Source organism: Lactuca virosa, chromosome 9 (assembly GCF_052849685.1).
Source record: "Lactuca virosa cultivar CGN04683 chromosome 9, Lactuca_virosa_CGN04683_v6, whole genome shotgun sequence".
NCBI lineage: Eukaryota > Viridiplantae > Streptophyta > Magnoliopsida > Asterales > Asteraceae > Lactuca > Lactuca virosa.
Window position 1 is genome coordinate 57,955,696 of NC_136434.1, and position 19,874 is coordinate 57,975,569.

At 39.6% G+C, this 19,874-nt stretch overlaps 1 pseudogene; it reads right to left on the minus strand.

Annotated features, from left to right (window-relative positions):
* Nucleotides 1–19,874, minus strand: part of LOC145139262 (putative ubiquitin-conjugating enzyme E2 38) — a 28,405-nt pseudogene continuing 8,531 nt past the window's right edge.

A 19,874-nucleotide genomic window follows, 5' to 3' on the forward strand; every position in this document is an offset into this window, starting at 1 on the left:
CTAAACCTGACCCAATTTCCACCCCAAAATTTTATCGATCTACATATTATATAAATATAAATGTAATTTATCAATTACAAATTGTTTAAATTTGGTGGAAATGATAAAATAAATAAATAATATTTAAATATTAGGAATAGGTAAAAGAAAAAGATAAAAAATATTAGAAATGACGAAAACATCATTTTATGTCGGTCGGGAACCAGCCATGCATGATTTTGAAACCATAAAAATCATTCTCGTCAATATATATATATATATATATATATATATATATATATATATATATATATATATATATAATGGTTTTTTTAAAGCACAAAGACCATTTATGTAATTTTGCCTGATTGCTCAAAAAAATATTATAAGTTGGCGATAATCGTTCATGTATAGATTTAAATGACAAAAATCCAGAAATATTCATGTTTATTTTCTCTATCCATTTACTTCACGTCTACTTCATCACACACTTGTCCTTGCATTCTAACAATTCAATTTAAGATCTCCAACCCCAATTTCCATCAATCATTGCTAAGGATGTTTGGGATTGATTTTCAAAATAACTTATCGGCTAATTTTGAAAATGACTTTTTGACATGCTTTTAAATGGAGTTTCCAAAAGTTAGGGGTCCCGATTTTTTGAAGTATTTATGGCCTTTTAAACTAAAAAGGACAATAGCTCCCTTAATGACAAAAAAACCAAAAATATTCATGCTTATTTTCTTTATCCATTTACTTCACAGCTACTTCATCACTCTTGTCCTTGCATTCGAAAAATCCAATTTAAGATCTTCAACCCCAATTCTCATCAATCATTGTTAAGGATGTTTGGGGTTGATTTTTAAAATAACTTATTGACTTATTAGTTTTTCAAAAAGTCAATAAATCTAAAAAAATGTTTGCTATTGCCTAAGTGATTTTAAAAGTGACATTTTGACATGTCTTTAAATGGCGTTTCCAAAAGTTAGGGATCCTGATTTTTTGAAGTGCTTATGACCTTTAAAACTAAAAATGACAAAAGCACCCTTCATGAACTCTCTTGCTTTTTTTTTTATTTATCTCATTTCTTTCCATATCATTTTTAGTCATTTTATAATTATAAAGTTGTTTGCCATCACAAAAGTTGTTCCAAACTTTTTTTTTTGAAACTCATCTTGTCACCACCATAAGTCAAAAAACACATTTGCCCAAAAACACTTTGGATATTGTTGTTAGTTATATTCAATATCACAGTCGCCGGTCTATTGATTTTGAAAGCCTTAGGCGAAAAGTAAAAATGGGCCCTAAATATAATTATTTATATAGATAAGTTGATATTTGTTATAAAGTCAATCAAACAAAAATTGTCACCGATTCTATCAGTAATCTGTCACTAGTCTAACTTTTGTTCTTGGCTCACCGTCTTCAGCATAAAACTAATAAAGCACGTGTAATATTTTGTAAGTTGAGTTACATGGTGCATAACTATAAAATGTATATGGTGTTATAAGAATTACATCTTCAACGACTCCTTTTAATCAAAATTCAAGGAATATATCTTTGGTGGTTGGACCTTCAACAAACTCAAAAGTTGTGTGTGTGATACAGGGTCTACTGCATAAACAACATGAGCAGAAACTCCAAGCCTCTTATAAATCATGAAAAAAATATCAAGACTCTATCTAAGAATTGTTGGCACAGCTGTTTCCCTTCGACTAAAGTTGCATTTAGTTCTACTTTTCATAACCACTAAAAATGAAGCCATAATTCATCGATACTAAGGATAAAGGAAACATGTTTAACTCCATAAAAAATATTACCATAACCAAAATGTGCATAAATTTGAAACAAAAAAGAACTTACCGATATGATGAGGACTTCCATCAGAACCATGTCAAATTAATCCACCTTTCATCCTCCTGGTCAAAAATACATTAAATAATTCACGCACAACTATGTTTATCCAAGACAAATTCAGAATCCTTGTTTTGAAAACCGGACCGGAGCGGCTGGTTCGACCGGTTCAACTGGAACCGGTTCTTAAAGGACAAAAAACCGGTATTCATGTGAACCGGTGAAAACCGGTAAAAACCGAAAATTTTAAAAAATATTTATTTTTTTCATTTTTTGTATTTTTATATAATTAAATATAATTATGACATCATCCGGTTTTTCCGGTTTTTGAGACCGGTCTGACCGGTTGGACCACTTGAACTATCGAACCAGTAAGACGGCCGGTTCGGTCTCCGGTCCGGTTTTCAAAACCTTGTTCTGAATTTAATCTAATTAAATATTTTAAGTGTGTACCTCCGGAAAAAAAAATATGATTATCTCAAGGAAACTTGTAGAAACAATGTGGAGCAAACTCAAAGTAAAACTACACTCAAAATTCATGTGGACATTTTATCAAATGGTTGTTGTGCACATTCAAATCTATTGAACCACGTAATCAATTCCATGAACACATTTTTTGGTTAAAATTGAAGCCTTAAAAAAGATAAGTACAAACTGAGAAAGTCTTACCGATCAGCAAAAGATAGAGAACAAGTTGAATAGTGGTGGCTGTAGATAGAGTTGGCATTGACAGAAGATAACCAAATCAGCCATGAGTGAGCATAAAATCAAACCACATGTTTCCAGGGAGAATTAGGATTAAATCCAATACATTAAACAAAGTCTACAACATAGTTTGTTCCTCCTAATATTCCCAGCAGCGTAGCTTTCAAATTATTAAAAAAAAATGCTGAATCGGTTCCTGGTTTCTTGGGTAATCAAATAAGAAAGGCATAATTCAAATTGCAAATTCTCTCATATCACTAATTAAGTGGCTGATTTTTAGGGTTGAGCATGGAAAGTCTTTATCTAATACAATTTCTATGCAATCTACTATAATAAATATAATAAATGAAAATCAATTTCGTCACATGTCAATCTTCATTTATTATAGTAGATTTTTTGAAAATTTATTTTAAAAAATACTTATTATTTAGAGTTTGCTATTTAATATTTTTTTTAATCAACCCGTGTAGTACACGAGTTTTACACCGGTTTTAAGACCTAGTTTTGTAAAGGAGGATAAAATCAGGATTGGAAAAGGTTTTTGGAGTGAGCAGGATAACAGATGCATATAAGAATGACAAATGAACATGGTACTTAAACTGTGGTATAGAAAAATTGTCATATGGCCTAAATAGGATTCTTTAAAAAGATACATAGATATTTCAACAAGTCTTCACGAATCACAAGAACATGGTACTTAAATCATTAACATTAGAAAAAGTTGGTGAAAGAATCCACACACGCTATATACATAGAGCATTATACTAACTAATGGGGTAAAGGAATAAAATCTGAAAACATAAAACATCCAAATCCAAAATCCAAAATAAAAAAATAATATCTTAGTCCTATCAAAATCCCATATCTTTTCTTTCACCAATAATGATTCTGAGTTCAACTTAACAAGATAAAATAAGGGAAATAGATGGAAATGAGAAAAAAGTAAAAGATTTTTGTGTTCCTGAGTTTCATTAAAGGATGAAAGTGGAAGGAAGTGAAATGATCACTTTCCCTCCTAAATTTCCTTCCAATTTTAAAGGATTTGAAGAGAAATGAGCAAAATGCTTAATTTTCCTTTTTAAACACAATTTTTTTTTCCTTTCCTTTCTCTTCTTTTCTCTCCTTACTTTTTTTTTCTTTGTGAAAATTCGGGAACTAGTAAAAGGTGCAGGTGCATGGGATGGAAGGATTTCCTTTTCACTTAACCAAATAAACTCCTCTTCTTTAGCTCCAATGCTTTTAAAAGTAGCCACAAGCGTCTTAACATATGCAACCACTTCACCTTTAAATTTATCCGAACAACTGATGCCATTATTACCCTCATCCACATCCTGTACACCTCCTCTCACAAGACACCCAACTTGCACACCTTCTGTATACGCCTTACACGCCATCAAAATATCACACACACGCTTTCCAAAATGCCCACTCACCAAATCCTCAAAGTTCTACACCATCCAACAAACCAAATATTAACCAACATGCAACGTACTCTTAAAAGAAAAAAAATGTGAAAATGTATTTTTTTTACATTATCTTGGGTGGTTTTTTCATGGTATACACCATGGTTTTGAGTGATAAGATGAGAGTGGATTCATTGTATTGTATGGAACTTTTTTCCCCATTCACGGACCCACTTGTTTTTGCATATCCAGGTTCATTGAAGTAAGACTTTGCGTTGAGGATGAGACCTTGTATAGACACCAGGACTTGGAGCATGGTTGAGGTCCCAGGGATCCACATCTCCTTTTTGCCACCATCCAATGTGTTCTAAAGGCTTAAGCAGACGTAACCACAATCGTAGAGATTCAGATTGATATGAAGGCCACCAGAGTGATAATGCACAAGCTGAAATAAATAATCATTCAAATCTATCAACATCAATCACATAACATATATAATATATATGGCATTAAGAATTGAAGAAGAAGGAAGACAAGATAAGACAAGACAAGACAAGACAAGACATACATGTGGGGTGTTAGGATAGCTTCTTGGAAAACAGACATCGAAGAAGAAGAGGCCATCATGATATGGGGTACCCTATGCTCCAATAATTACAGCTCTTAAAAGATCCATCCTTGATTCATATGCCCTAACAAATATTTTGTCTGTATAAAACAAAGCATCTCTTCTATTCATTTCTACTTGTAATAAATTAATCAATTTCAATTTGTGAGACATACATATATAGAAACATACTAGGCAAGTCTTTCTCAAGAATCCTCCACTCATCCTGTATCTTTTTAGCCCAATTTTTCGATGGCTGAAACACATATCACATATATGCGTGTGAAAATAAAACAAACGGCATATTAAGTATATTAAATCCAATAAAGGGGCTGTTTCTTTTTTACTTAATTAATAGACTAAGCAATTAATCTGGACATCTATATATCGTTGTTTCTTCTTTGAGCTAATCTTGAAAGAACGGCTTAGGGGATGTTATTTAAAAACTTATACTTTTTTGTAAAATTACTTATTAGCTTATGCGGTATCAAAACGAATTTTAGGAAAAAGTGTTTGGATATGGTTTCCATATATACTAAGTACATTTAAATAAGATAGAAGAAAACTACTTATTACTTTCCTTCAAAACTCAATTTAACCAATATTGGTTTTCACCTTGCTATTTCAATTTCATTTCAAATCCATTTCAATGGATGAATGTGCTTTTAAGCGCATATAAACCATTTTAAACCTTGCTTACCATTTTGGCATGTTTTCGAAAAACTTAGAAACATTTTCTTTTATAAAAGTGTTTAAACTCTATGATATAAAACTTTAACATTTGACATTGAAGTTCATATTATGTGTAAAAGCTTCACCGGATCTTTCAAACCACTTTTGTTTTGGCTCTTTTGACCACTTTCTCATCTAGGCACTGTACTTTACTTAGATGTGTCTTCTTGAAATCCAATATGATATTTCTGCAACTTTCTAATTCACACATGTTTCTAAGATATCTCTAATTCCTAAATTTCCAACACACCTCGTTTGTTTATTTTATTTCAAATTAGTTTTATAATCTGTGTTTCTAAAACTTACAACATTGCGAAACATAGTGTTCACTTTTAAAATTACAGTGTAAGGGTCTAAATGTTGTAATTAGTCGAAGTATGTTTTGGTGTCTTCGAACATTTTGTAATCTATTTTACTAGGGAATTATATTCGAAGCTTAACGCTTAGTCCTTAGTATATTTTGTGTACGCTTTCCTCTCCTATAAATAGGAGTGTTTACTAGAGTCTTAGAAACGAGTCTTTACAGAATTGTCATTTCTACTCTGTAAAACTTGAGAGCGTAATAGAGCTGAAACAAGATCATATTTACATCCTGTGTCTAAATCTCGCATTCTTACTTGAATTCATACTCTGATTAATTCAATACTCGATTATTTGTTTCATCAATTGGTATCAGAGCAGGAATCATATCTCTGATCTGATTTTCACATTGTTCAAAAGGTTTTTGAATCAACTTTTTGATTCAAAAGTTTCCGCACTTTTTGAAAGTGAAAAATTGTCTAGATCTTAGTCTGTGATTCGATTCTCCACTTAATTCATTGAATCGAGTATTCTACTAGTGATTCTGATTTGAATTATATAGTTTGTTGTCAAATTCTCAAAGTTTCTTCAAAAATTCTCAAGGATTTATTCCGTACATCAATGACGTCTTTCAATCTTAATTCCATGACTTCATTTTCTCATCTTCTAGGATCATCCACCAAAATTCCTATGCTAATCCCTGAGTATTACGATCAATGGGCTGATCGTATGCAGGATTATCTCAACGGATTGGATGAAGAACTGTGGAATTGCATTTCTGGCAATCTCAATCCACCAACGAATGTTCAACCAATTGGATCATCTTCTGGAAATTCTGAAGTTGAGAATCAGACTGATCGTCTGAAAAAGCTAGAAAAGAGGTGCATAAGAGAGCTAACAGGAGCTTTGCCTCCAGTTGTTTACAACTATGTGAGGAGTTGTACAACTGCAAAGGAAATCTGGAATAATCTCAAGGAGAAATTTCAGGGGAGTGAGAAGACAAAAGTTAACTCTGTGAAGCAATGCTTAGTGGAACTGAAGGACTTCAGACAGAAAGATGGTGAAACGATTGAAGTTTACTACGATCGTCTTAATGAATTAATCTATCGATGCAATCGATATGGAATCACCAGATCAGCCATGGAGTTCAATTTAATTTTTGTTATGGGTCTTCGTAAGGAGTGGCGTAGTGTGAGCATGATGGTTAAGAATTAACAGAGCTTTGATACGTCAACTTTGAATGACTTGTACAATCAACTGAAGTCTCATGAAAGCGAAGTGAATGAAATTGCTGAAGAATCGAAGGCAAGTTTGGGAGGTCCACTAGCTTTGGTTTCGAAGATCACTGAAAGGGAAGCTGAGAAAGATGTTTCGGACGAAGACGAAGGGTTCATCATGAACTCAGATGATGAGGCAATTCCTTTCTATTCAAACAATCGTGTGAAAAAGTTCTTCAAAAAGCCTTTCAATCCGAAGGCAAAGTCATCTGAGACAAAAGGGAATTTTATGGGTAAAAGTGTTGGGGATGAGAAGAAAAAGGAAGAGAAGAAAGATATGAAGCTTGTTGAGGGAAAAACAGAGAAGAAATTAAAAGGAGATGCTGGGATAGATTGTCATTATTGCAACGGTGCTAATCACCTTGCAAATGACTGTATGCTTCGAAAGAAGGATGAAAGGAAGAATAAGGTCAAGGATGAGGCGTACTATGCAGAGAAGCTGGAGGTGGTTCGTGCTAAAGCCAAGAATTTGTCATTGGTTGCAAAGGGTGAGAATGAGGATGAAGAAGGAACTTATCAAATCTGGTCATCTGGATCAGACGATGAGGAAATGCGAAATCCAACTCACGGAGCAATGTATGCAAAGATGGAGGAAGAATCAGATGAGGAGGCATACGAAGTTCATGGGAGATGCTTCGTATCAAAAGCCACTGACAAATCTCCGATGACCACAAAGGTACGTAATATTCTTGAATCTTTCAATATTCCAGTACATGCTTATAATTCTGAATTAGTATCTTTCGATGAAACTGTTACTTATTTTGATTCAATTGTGGTATCTGCTAGCAATGAGGCTAAGAAGCTGTCTATGCAGTTGCTAGAGACACAGAAGAAACTAGATTCGAAAATCACTAAGATAGATTGTTTAGAACTTCAAATAACTAATATCATTGTTGATAGGGATAATTTGTCTAGTGAAACTAAACTGTTGTTAGCCCAGAGGAACATTTACTGTAATTCGGCTAAAAGATTTTATGGGAAATTAACTGAACTACATCATTCGTGCGAAATCAATAAAGAACAACATAGAAAATTGCTGCTATTTTTAGCTTATGAAAGTGTTACGGTAGATAACATTTCGTATGACTGTGAAAAGGAAATAGCTGATTTTAACAAAGTTCCGAATGATAAGTATAGATATGGAATAGTCAAAGTTGATGAATGTCTTGATGCGAATGAATTAGTTAACATTGTGAATGATACTTTGACTAAATCTGAACAAATTCATATTTTGAAAAAGACTGAGAATTCAACGTCTGATTCTCAATCTAATTTTGCTGATATTGAAGATAATTTTGATAATATTAGTGAAATTAGTGAGCTTGAAGATGTTGATTGTTCTCAGTTGTCTGTTGTTAATGTTGCTTCAACATCTAAAGGGAAAGAAAAAGTTAAGGATTTGATGGTTGAAAATGAAACTGATATACCCTCAACTTCGAAAGTTTGTGATATGAACTTCGTGGATCTCAAAGACAGCCAAACTGATGATAGTGATGATGAGAAAGAAGAGAAACAAACGAAGAAAAAGGAAGTTACAAAGGAAAAAGAAATTCCTCGTATAGTTGTTGCCAAGTGTACGGTGATACTCAAAAGTTCGAAAAAGTAATGAATGAAAAAGGTGAACATTATCTTGAAACGAACACAGTGGTTTATCCAAATTTCAAATGCACAAATGATGTCATTTTTCCAAATCAAGTTTTCGTAACTACTGGAAATGTTGAGAATATCAAACCAGAATTAAAGAAGTTGGTTGAGGAGGATAATTCAAAAACAACTGAAGAAGGTTTTTTCGCAAATCAAAACACAGTTGAAAACAACTTAACAAAGAATCCGTATGTGTTTCAACGACAAAAACCACAAAGCCAATGGGTTGAAAAATCAAAAATTGAAAAAGAGAATACAAAACATGTTGAAAAGGAAAATGAAAAAGTTGTCAAACTAAACTCTAAGGAATTTAAAGATCAAATTGACAAATTTTCGAAGGAAAACAACATTTCGAAAAGACAAGCAAGAAAGAAAATATTTTGGCAAAATGTTGAGTCTCAAAAGATGTCTGAATTACAATCAACCAAAAATGTTTTCAAAGCTTAAAATTCCTCTTTTTCAACAAAAACCGAACATTCATCTCAATCAAATAATACAAGGTCTGAAGTGAATAAGCAAACAAAGTTTTCGAAAGTTTCTGAAACAAATAAATCAAGAACTTTTTCAAATAAATCTAATTCAAATCAACAAGTCTTTCAACGACAACATTTTAAATCAACAGTTGATTCATCCTATGCTTACTCTTTTCTAACAAATCCCAAAGTTGATTTTGTTCCTCAAAAGCCAAAATTTCCTAATCACACGAAGAAAGAAACTATGAAAACGTCACGTGAAAAAGGAATGACTTCAAGAAAGAACATTGATCATTGGCTTGAAGGCAAAGGAAAGATGTATCAGTCGAATGCATATTCAAAGGAGCAAATTCATGAAGCATATGAAAAATATGTTAATACTTCTTCGAACGGAAGTTCATCTTCTAAGGATTCGAACATCTCGGTCAAAGTTTGGAAATCAGTTTCAAAGGCAAAGAATGTTCATTCTCAAACTCAGAATTCGAAGGGTAGTGTCAGTGAACATTCGAAACCATCAAACACTTATGTTTCGGTTCCTTTAGATGATGAAGTGAACTTAATTGATAGTCTCAAAACCAAAGTTTGTTATTGGGTTAAAAGTTCTTCATTACATTCCAAATTGAAATCTAATTTCCAAGGACCCAAAAAGCCTTGGGTACCTAAATTTTTCCACTGATTGCAGGTACTGTGTGACGAGCAATATGATAACAAGTGGTACATTGATAGTGGTTGCTCTCGTTGGGAAGAAGGGGAATTTATGAGATTTTCGAAGTCTCAAAAATGCTGGAGTATTTAAATTTGGGAACAATCAAAAGTGTCAAGTCAAAGGATATGGGAAGATCACGAATGGACAATTCACAGTGAATCGTGTTGCATATGTTGAAGGTCTTCAACATAACTTGATTAGTGTTTCTCAACTTGTTGTGGGCACTGGCAGTCAAGTTTTCTTTAACGAAGAAGGAAGTGTTATTTCGAATGTTAACACAAAAGAAATATTACTGAAATCCAAAAGGAAAGGTGACATGTTCACTCTGGACATCAATCCAATTGTAGGCAAACCTGCTGTATGCCTTCTTTCGAAAGCCACATCTGATCTAAGCTGGCTATGGCATCGAAAACTTTCACATCTCAACTTTCGAAACATCAATAAACTTGTGGTACAAGATCTGGTAAGAGGTTTACCTGTACTTAAATTTGACAATGATTCTTTATGTGCAGCTTGTGAAGTTGGCAAGCAACATAAACAAGGTCATCCAATTACAATTGATTCGAAAACTGTCGCACCTCTGGAGCTTTTACATATTGATTTGTGTGGTCCTTCGACTGTTTCCACTCTCAACAAGAAACGGTACATTTTAGTTATTGTTGGTGATTTTTCCAGATTTACATGGGTTTATTTTCTCAGGTTTAAATCCAAAGTTGCACAAATCATGATTGACTTTATCAAAAAGATAGAAACCACGTTGAAGAAGACTGTTCGAAAAATCAAGAGTGATCATGGAACTGAATTTAAGAACAATGTTCTTGATTCATTTTTGGTGGACAAAGGGATTTCACATAATTTTTCATCTCCATACACACCACAACAAAATGGTGTTGTAGAACGAAGGAATCGCTCACTGTGCGAAGCAGCAAGAACCATGTTGGCATATGCGAATTTACCTCAATATCTTTGGGCTGAGGCAATATCCACTGCATGTTTTACTCAGAACAGATATTTCATACACAGGCGTTTTAATATTACACCATACGAAATTCTGAATAATTGTAAACCTAATGTGAAATTCTTTCATGTTTTCGGATGTAGGTGCTTTATTATGAATCTCAAGGATCATCTTTCGAAATTTCAAGCAAAAGCTGATGAAGGGATTTTTCTTGGATATTCGCACAATTCTGTCGCATATCGTGTGTTAAATAAGCGAACACGAAAAGTGGAAGAAACTTTCAATCTCACATTCGATGATTACTATGTTAAACAAATTGAGCATAAATTTGCAATTCATCCAATTTTACAAGAAACACAAGTTGAAACTGAATCTTTACAAATGGATGATATTGATTATGATTTGATTTTTGGAATTTTAGATCATGCAGTCGATGCTGAAATTCATGCTCCTGATAATCACATACCAGAATTTACGAAGCTTACTGATGATTCAATATCAACTCCTCAAGAAGGCGAAAGTTTGCAAAATCATCCAGTGGAGGGGGAGCACTTGGATTCGAATACTTTTAATGATGAAGAGCATTCTTTCGAGGGGAAGAAAGAAAGATTGAATGATGATGTTGAGGGGGAGCATAATGTTGAGGGGGAGCATTTAGAGAACATTGGAAATACTAACGATATTGATGATGTTTGTTCGATTGTAGGTTCGGAAAACGATGAAATGTACGAAGACGCACCTTTGGAATTTGATCCAGCATATCCACCAATAGAAAAATGGAAAAGAGATCATCCGAAGGATCAAGTAATTGGGAATCCACAAGAGGGAGTTTTAACAAGAGCTCAAATTCGTGCAAAGAATGAGGTACTGAATACTCATCAAGAATTTTGCATGTTCAATGTTTTCATCTCTAAAATTGAACCAAAAACAGTTAAGATTGCAATGGAACACTCAGAATGGGTTGTTGCAATGCAATCTGAATTGTCAGAATTCGAACGAAACAAGGTTTGGAGATTAATTCCTAAACTTGAAAATGTTTCGATTGTCGGGTTAAAATGGATTTTCAAAAATAAAACCGACAATGATGGGAATATTGTTCGAAACAAAGCCAGACTTGTTGTTAAAGGATATTCATAAGAAGAAGGAATCGACTATGAAGAAACTTTTGCCCCTGTCGCAAGACTCGAGGCGGTTCGTATTTTTCTGGCTTATGCAGCTCATAAGGACTTTGATGTTTATCAAATGGATGTGAAGTGTGCATTCTTAAATTTCAAACAAATTTTCACATTTTAAAAACACTTTATTTCATAATATTATAAAACTTATTGTTTCATATATCCAAACATAAGTCAAAATCCCAAGATCATAACATGTATAAAACTCCGCGTGTGTGTGTACTGATCATGCCGGCGCCTTCCCGCGATCCTCATTAGTACCTGAAACAGATAACACAAAACTCTGTGGGCCTTTGGACCCTAACTCTGTGGACCCTCTGGTCCTAACTCTGTGAACCTTTCGGTTCTAACTCTGATATACACACAACATAAATCACATAGAAATAATGCAGTGCAACACATAACATAAATAGCACATAACAACTCTGTCATATATCTCTAAATTCCACTCATGGTAAAGTATAGTGAGAAGACTCACCTCGGATGTCTCGGGTAATATCTCGCTCGCGTATACACTGATCTAGCCTCTGCCTAAACACATAAACAATCATCTCAATCAATAACGGCTCTACAGACTAGACTAGATTCTCACATGTCCTCTAAGAAGGCTAAAAGACCATTTTACCCTTCAAACAGTCCACAAGTCCAATTGTTGACCAAACCCTAAAAGTCAACAAAAGTCAACGGTCAAACCTTGACCAGACTCGCCGAGTGCACAAATGTGACTCGGCGAGTTCAGTCGTAAACTCGGGTCCTCTAAATCCCTTCTGACTCACCGAGTCATTTCCCCAACTCAGTGAGTCACCAACTGTGTGATCCACGGGGAAACCTAATCCTACTCGTCGAGTCTGTTCTCGGACTCGGCGAGTTCATGCCATGCTCAAACTCAAATGACCTCCTGAGGTCAGATCTGTTCCTCTAATCCATAGATCTGACCTTCCCAAGCACGATAATCACGTAAAGTTCAGAACTTGGTGCTCATGCAAAGGCCCAAAGACTCTATTTGAAGAAATAACCTCAAATATGACATCCTAAGCTCTTGTCTCCCAATATCAATCATAAAGATCAAAGGGTTAAGGTCTCTGGACCTCTTTGGATCCAGATCTAAAGCCTTAATACGAGAAGGGACCAAATGCTCATTAATCAAGCCTCTAAAGGGTCTAGAAAACCCTAACTCCAAAGATTAACACCAAAACTGAAGAAGGATCGAATCTATACCTCAAATATGAAGTCCCTGGGCTCCGAAATCTATAGGATGGCACCCTCTTCAGCTCCCTCTTGCCTTGGTCACCTTCTTCTTGCAAGAATACCACACAAGGATAAAAAATAGCCTCTCCTTCTTCACAAACGCTCTAGCTCTCTTAGGGTTTCTCTCTTGGGTCTGGTAGCCGCAACTGAAGGCTATAAGAGCCTTTAAATAGGTCCCAAACCCGAGAAATTAGGGTTTCACTTGACAGCGTGGACTCGCCGAGTCCACGAGTCGACTAGTCGAGTCCGGTCACTAATCCGGATAAGAACTCGCGATCCTACTCGGCGAGTCTAAGCACCAACTCGCCGAGTTCCTCCCCAAACTCAAAATAAATGAATAATATAATATACCTGGGAATCCGGATGTTACAATTCTCCCCCACTAGAATCAGACTTCGCCCTCGAAGTCTCACTCCGCAAACAACTCTGGATGCTGCTCACGCATCTCTCGCTCCAGCTCCCAAGTCAGCTCGGACCCTCTCCGATGTTGCCACTGGACCTGCACCAGGGGCACTTCCTTGTTCCTCAGAACCTTGATCTTTCGATCCATAATCGCAACCGGCCTCTCAACATAGTTCAGGCTCACATCCACCTGAATATCCTCTAAGGGTACCAACGCCGACTCATCGGCCACACACTTCCTCAACTGCGATACGTGGAAGGTGTCATGAATCTGACCTAACTCCGCAGGTAGCTCCAACCGGTATGCTACCCTGCCTACTCTTGCGATCACCCTGAATGGACCAATATATCGGGGCCCCAGCTTGCCCCTCTTCCTGAATCGGATCATTCCTTTCCAAGGAGATACTTTCAGGAGTACGAAGTCACCAACTTGAAACTCGAGCTCCGAGCGACGCCTATCCGCGTAGCTCTTCTGACGACTCTGAGCTGTCAGCAATCTCTGCCTGACCTGCTGAATCTGCTCAGTCGTCTGAAGCACTATCTCTGTGCTGCCCATCACACGCTGCCCGACCTCTCCTCAACAAATAGGGGTCCGACACTTCCTCCCATACAATAACTCGAAGGGAGGCATACCAATGCTCGAATGATGGCTGTTGTTATAAGAAAACTCAGCCAATGGTAGATACGTGTCCCAACTTCCCCCGAAGTCCAACACACATGCCCGAAGCATATCCTCGAGCGTCTGAATCGTCCGCTCACTCTGTCCGTCCGTATGTGGGTGGTATGCGGTACTAAAATGTAGCCTCGTACCCAACTCCTCATGGAATTTCTTCCAGAGTCTGGAAGTGAAACGCACATCTCGATCTAAAACAATCGAGACCGGAACTCCATGCCGCGATACCACCTCCCTTACGTACAACTCCGCCAGCCTCTCAGCAGAAGAGCTCTCACTGATAGCAAGGAAATGAGCGCTCTTTGTCAACCGATCGACGATCACCCAAATTGCATCGACGCATCTCGCAGTCCTCGGCAATTTGGTGATAAAGTCCATGCAAATCTGCTCCCACTTCCACTCGGGAACCTCTAATGGCTGCAACTTGCCATGCGGACGCTGATGCTCAGCCTTGACTCTGCGACAGGTTAAGCACCTCTCTACGACCCATGCGACATCCCTCTTCATACAGGGCCACCAATATTCTCTCTTCAGGTCCAAGTACATCTTAGTGGCCCCGGGATGGATCGAGAACCGCGACCTATGCGCCTCCTCCATCAGAATGGTGCGTGCCCCACCCTCAAATGGCACCCAAATCCGACCTTGAAAGGTCAAAAGCGCTCGGCTGTCGGCAACAAACTCGGTCACCTGCCCGACTACCCGCTCTCTCTTGCGGTTCTCTGGTCTCAAGGCCTCAACCTGGGCCTCTTGAATGGTGTCCAACACTAGAGTCATCACTGTCAATCTCATGCAAATGTCTCGTATCGGGGAACTCCCCGCCCTACGACTCAGGGCATCGGCTACAACATTAGCCTTGCCCGGGTGGTACAGGATCTCGCAGTCGTAATCCTTTACCACATCCAACCATCTTCTCTGGCACATATTCAGGTTGGGCTGATCCATCAAGTACTTCAAACTCTTGTGGTCCGTGTATATAGTACACCGGACCCCATAAAAATAGTGACGCCAGATCTTGAGGGCGAACACCACAGCCCCCAACTCTAGATCATGGGTGGGGTACCTCGTCTCATGAGGCTTCAGCTGCCTCGATGCGTATGCGATCACATGCCCTCTCTGCATCAGCACCGCACCCAATCCTGATATCGACGCGTCACAATACACCACAAAATCCTCCATCCCCTCCGGAAGGGCTAACACCGGGGCTTCACATAATCTCTGGTGAAGCGTCTCAAACGAGATCTGCTGCTCCGGACCCCACGTAAAAGCAACACCCTTCCGGGTCAACCTGGTGAGAGGCACGACAATCTTGGAGAAATCCCTGATTAATCTCCTATAGTAGCCGGCCAATCCTAGGAAACTCCTGATCTCGGTGGGGGATCTCGGCACCTCCCAACTCATCACTGCCTCAATCTTGGCCGGGTCGACCAATATCCCATTCTGGTTAACGAGGTGCCCTAGGAACTGAACCTCTCGTAACCAGAAATCACACTTGGAGAATTTGGCATAAAGCCTCTCCGATCTCAGAACTCCGAGGATCTCTCTCAAATGCTCCTTATGTTGCTCTCTGGATCTCGAGTACACCAATATGTCTGAACACGATCACCGAACGATCCAACATCGGCCTGCACACTCTGTTCATGAGGTCCATGAACGCTTCTGGTGCATTGGTGAGCCCGAAAGGCATCACCACGAACTCGTAATGCCCATAACGAGTCGTGAATGCTGTCTTCTGAATATCATCATCGCGCACTCTCATCTGATGATATCCAGACCTCATATCGATCTTGGAGAACCAAGACGCTCCCTGTAACTGATCAAACAAATCGTCGATCCTTGGTAAGGGGTAACGGTTCTTGACCGTCAACTTGTTCAACTCCCGGTAGTCAATGCACATCCGGTGTGAACCATCCTTTTTCTTGACAAAAAGGATCGGAGCTCCCCACGGCGAGCTGCTCGGCTGAATAAACCCTTTCCCCAGCAGCTCCTGAAGCTGCGAGGATAACTCCTGCATCTTTGGAGGCGCAAGGTGATAGGGCGCCTTGGCTATAGGTGCTGCCCCCAGAATCAAATCAATGCGGAACTATACTTGCCTCTCGGGAGGCACACCCGGTAACTCCTCGGGGAAAACATCCGGGAACTCTCGCACTATCGGTACCTCATCGACTGATCTCGGTCTCTCTGAATCAACTCTGGTATCCATCATGTAAGTCACAAACCCACTACAGCCCTGCTGTAGACTCTGCCTCGCTCTAGCAGCCGAACAAAACGCTGAACCAGAACGGGTACCCTCGCCATACACCGTAAGAACTCCCCCACTAGGGTCTCGTATGGTCACCAATTGTCGCTCGCAGTCGATAACTGCTCCAAATCTGCTCAACCAGTCCATGCCCACGATAACACAGACGTCCCCCATCGCAATCGGGACCAAATCAATAGGAAACGCTACACCGAAGATCTCGAGTACACATCCTCGAATCACCTCGGTGGCATACACTGCTCTCTCGTGAGCTATGGAAACTCTCAGAGGTCGACTCAACGCCTCTCTACTAATACTGATGTGCTGACTAAAAGCTGAAGATACGAAAGACCGACTCGCACCCGAGTCAAATAACACCAAGGCAGGTACAAAACTCACAAGAAAAGTACCTACGCATATCATAATATAAGCACAATATCTCAAACATTAAAATAAATACATGAAAGAATACATACCAGCCACAACGTCGGGTGCTGCGCGGACCTCCTCCGTGGTCAACTGGAAGGCTCTCCCTCGTGCCTTCGGTGCCTCGGTCTTCACTGGCCGGCTCTCTGTAGCTCTGACAGTAGCAAGGGTAGATCCCTGAGATGCTCCCTACGCTGACCCCCGCAGCTGCGGACACTCTGCCTTCCGGTCTCCGGTCTGGTTGCAGTGGAAACAGACTGCGAACCCCTTGGGGCAATCCTTGGCCATATGCCCCTCCTTGCCACACTTGTAGCAAGTCCCTGCTCTGCAAACCCCATCGTGACCCTTGCCTCACTTGCCACAAGTGCGGCCCTTCTGGCTCCCTGATCTGGAATCGGCGGGCTTGGACCGGTTCGCTGCCGGCTGGGACTGTGCCGGTCGCCGATCCCTCCCTTGAGACTCCGCCTCCTCCCTGGCCTGAGTCTCCAGCTCTATCTCCCTCTTCCGAGCATTTGCCTGAAGCTCGGCAAATTTCCGGTACGAGGAGTTTGCCACGAACTCCCGTATATCCCTCCTCAAAATACTCAGATATCGACTCATACGTGCCTGCTCGGAAGACACGTGCTCCGGGCAGAACATCGCCCTCTCGTGGAACATCCTGGTGATCACTGTAACAGACTCGGTACCCTGCTTGAGGGTCAGAAACTCATGTGCCAAATGCTCCCTCTCCACCGGGGGAACGTACTCATCACGGAACATAGCGGTGAACCTCTCCCAGGTCACCGCAGCAAGCTCAGCAGACGAAAAGTGCGCTGTCACGAACTTCCACCAGTCCTTCGCTCCCAAGCGAAGCTGGTTCAGCGCGAACCTGACCCTCAAATGCTCTGGATACGAACATGTGTAGAAACACCCCTCGATATCCGAAATCCACCTCATCGCTGCAATAGGATCCTGCGTCCCATCGAACTCTGGTGGCTTCGTGTTGCTGAACTCCCGGTACAGCAACGAGTCACCCCCTGCGGCCTGGCAGCAGTGACGGCTGCGGTGGCAGCAACAACAGCAGCATCAGTAAGAGCAGCGTATCGCTCGTCAAAAGTCTCAATCAGAGTGGTCTTGATAGATCCAAATATCTCTGGTATCTCTGCTCTGATGGCAGCAGCCACCTCCTCATGGATCATCCTACGGATCTCCTCATCGCTAGCACTGCTGCTCTCTGGTGTAAGGCGCGTCCCAACCATGATGTCTCTGAAATACAACATAAGAAATATCAGGGACTCGCTCGAGTATACTCGCACTCGATAACTCTACCCTACTCGATCTCTGGTGCCCCAAGGATTCTTACTTGAACTGTGCACCGCTCTGGTATCGTCAGTAGTACGGGCCCAATACCACTGTCCACACCGCATCAGTATACACCCCAAGTCCTTCTCCTAGGATCCCAAATTCCAAGTACTCTACCCTCACTATGCATAGTCTACTCTCCAGCAGATCTCTCATAAACCCCTCACTACTATCTACTCACTCTCAAGCATCTCCTAGCAGCAACCCCTAGGCTAAGGCATCACAAATCAGGCCACTCTAGTCCTAATAGGAATACCTAGCCTGCTCTAGCATGCAAAACATATCATATCATCTCATAAACATATAACGTAAGGGTATTTTGGGAAATCACCGTTCGGGCGCTGGCTGATCGTACACACGGCTCCGTTCTGCTCTTTTCAAAATCTTTTACTCTTTTAGAAAACTTTGTTTCACTTTTTGAAAAATATCTCTCAAATCCTCAGTTTGAGTCCAGATACGCCCGAATGTGTACCCGAATCCCTCAAACCAAGGCTCTGATACCAACTTGTAACACCGTAAATTTCAAACAAATTTTCACATTTTAAAAACACTTTATTTCATAATATTATAAAACTCATTGTTTCATATATCCAAACATAAGTCAAAATCCCAAGATCATAACATGTATAAAACTCCGCGTGTGTGTGTACTGATCATGGCGGCACCTTCCCACGATCTTCACTAGTACCTGAAACACATAACACAAAACACTGTAAGCACAAAGCTTAGAGAGTTCCCCAAAATACCACACATAACACTGTGGACCCTCTGGTCCTAACTCTGTGAACCTTCCGGTTTTAACTCTGATATACACACAACATAAATCACATAGAAATAATGCAGTGCAACACATAACATAAATAGCACATAACAACTCTGTCATATATCTCTAAATTCCACTCATGGTAAAGTATAGTGAGAAGACTCACCTCGGATGTCTCGGGTAATATCTCGCTCGCGTATACACTGATCTAGCCTCTGCCTAAACACATAAACAATCATCTCAATCAATAACGGCTCTACAGACTAGACTAGATTCTCACATGTCCTCTAAGAAGGCTAAAAGACCATTTTACCCTTCAAACAGTCCACAAGTCCAATTGTTGACCAAACCCTAAAAGTCAACAAAAGTCAACGGTCAAACCTTGACCAGACTCGCCGAGTGCACAAATGTGACTCGGCGAGTTCAGTCGTAAACTCGGGTCCTTTAAATCCCTTCTGACTCACCGAGTCATTTCCCCAACTCAGTGAGTCACCAACTGTGTGATCCACGGGGAAACCTAATCCTACTCGCCGAGTCTGTTCTCGGACTCGGCGAGTTCATGCCATGCTCAAACTCAAATGACCTCCTGAGGTCAGATCTGTTCCTATAATCCATAGATCTGACCTTCCCAAGCACGATAATCACGTAAAGTTCAGAACTTGGTGCTCATGCAAAGGCCCAAAGACTCTATTTGAAGAAATAACCTCAAATATGACATCCTAAGCTCATGTCTCCCAATATCAATCATAAAGATCAAAGGGTTAAGGTCTCTGGACCTCTTTGGATCCAGATCCAAAGCCTTAACACGAGAAGGGACCAAATGCTCATTAATCAAGCCTCTAAAGGGTCTAGAAAACCCTAACTCCAAAGGTTAACACCAAAACTGAAGAAGGATCGAATCTATACCTCAAATATGAAGTCCCTGGGCTCCGAAATCTACAGGATGGCACCCTCTTCAGCCCCCTCTTGCCT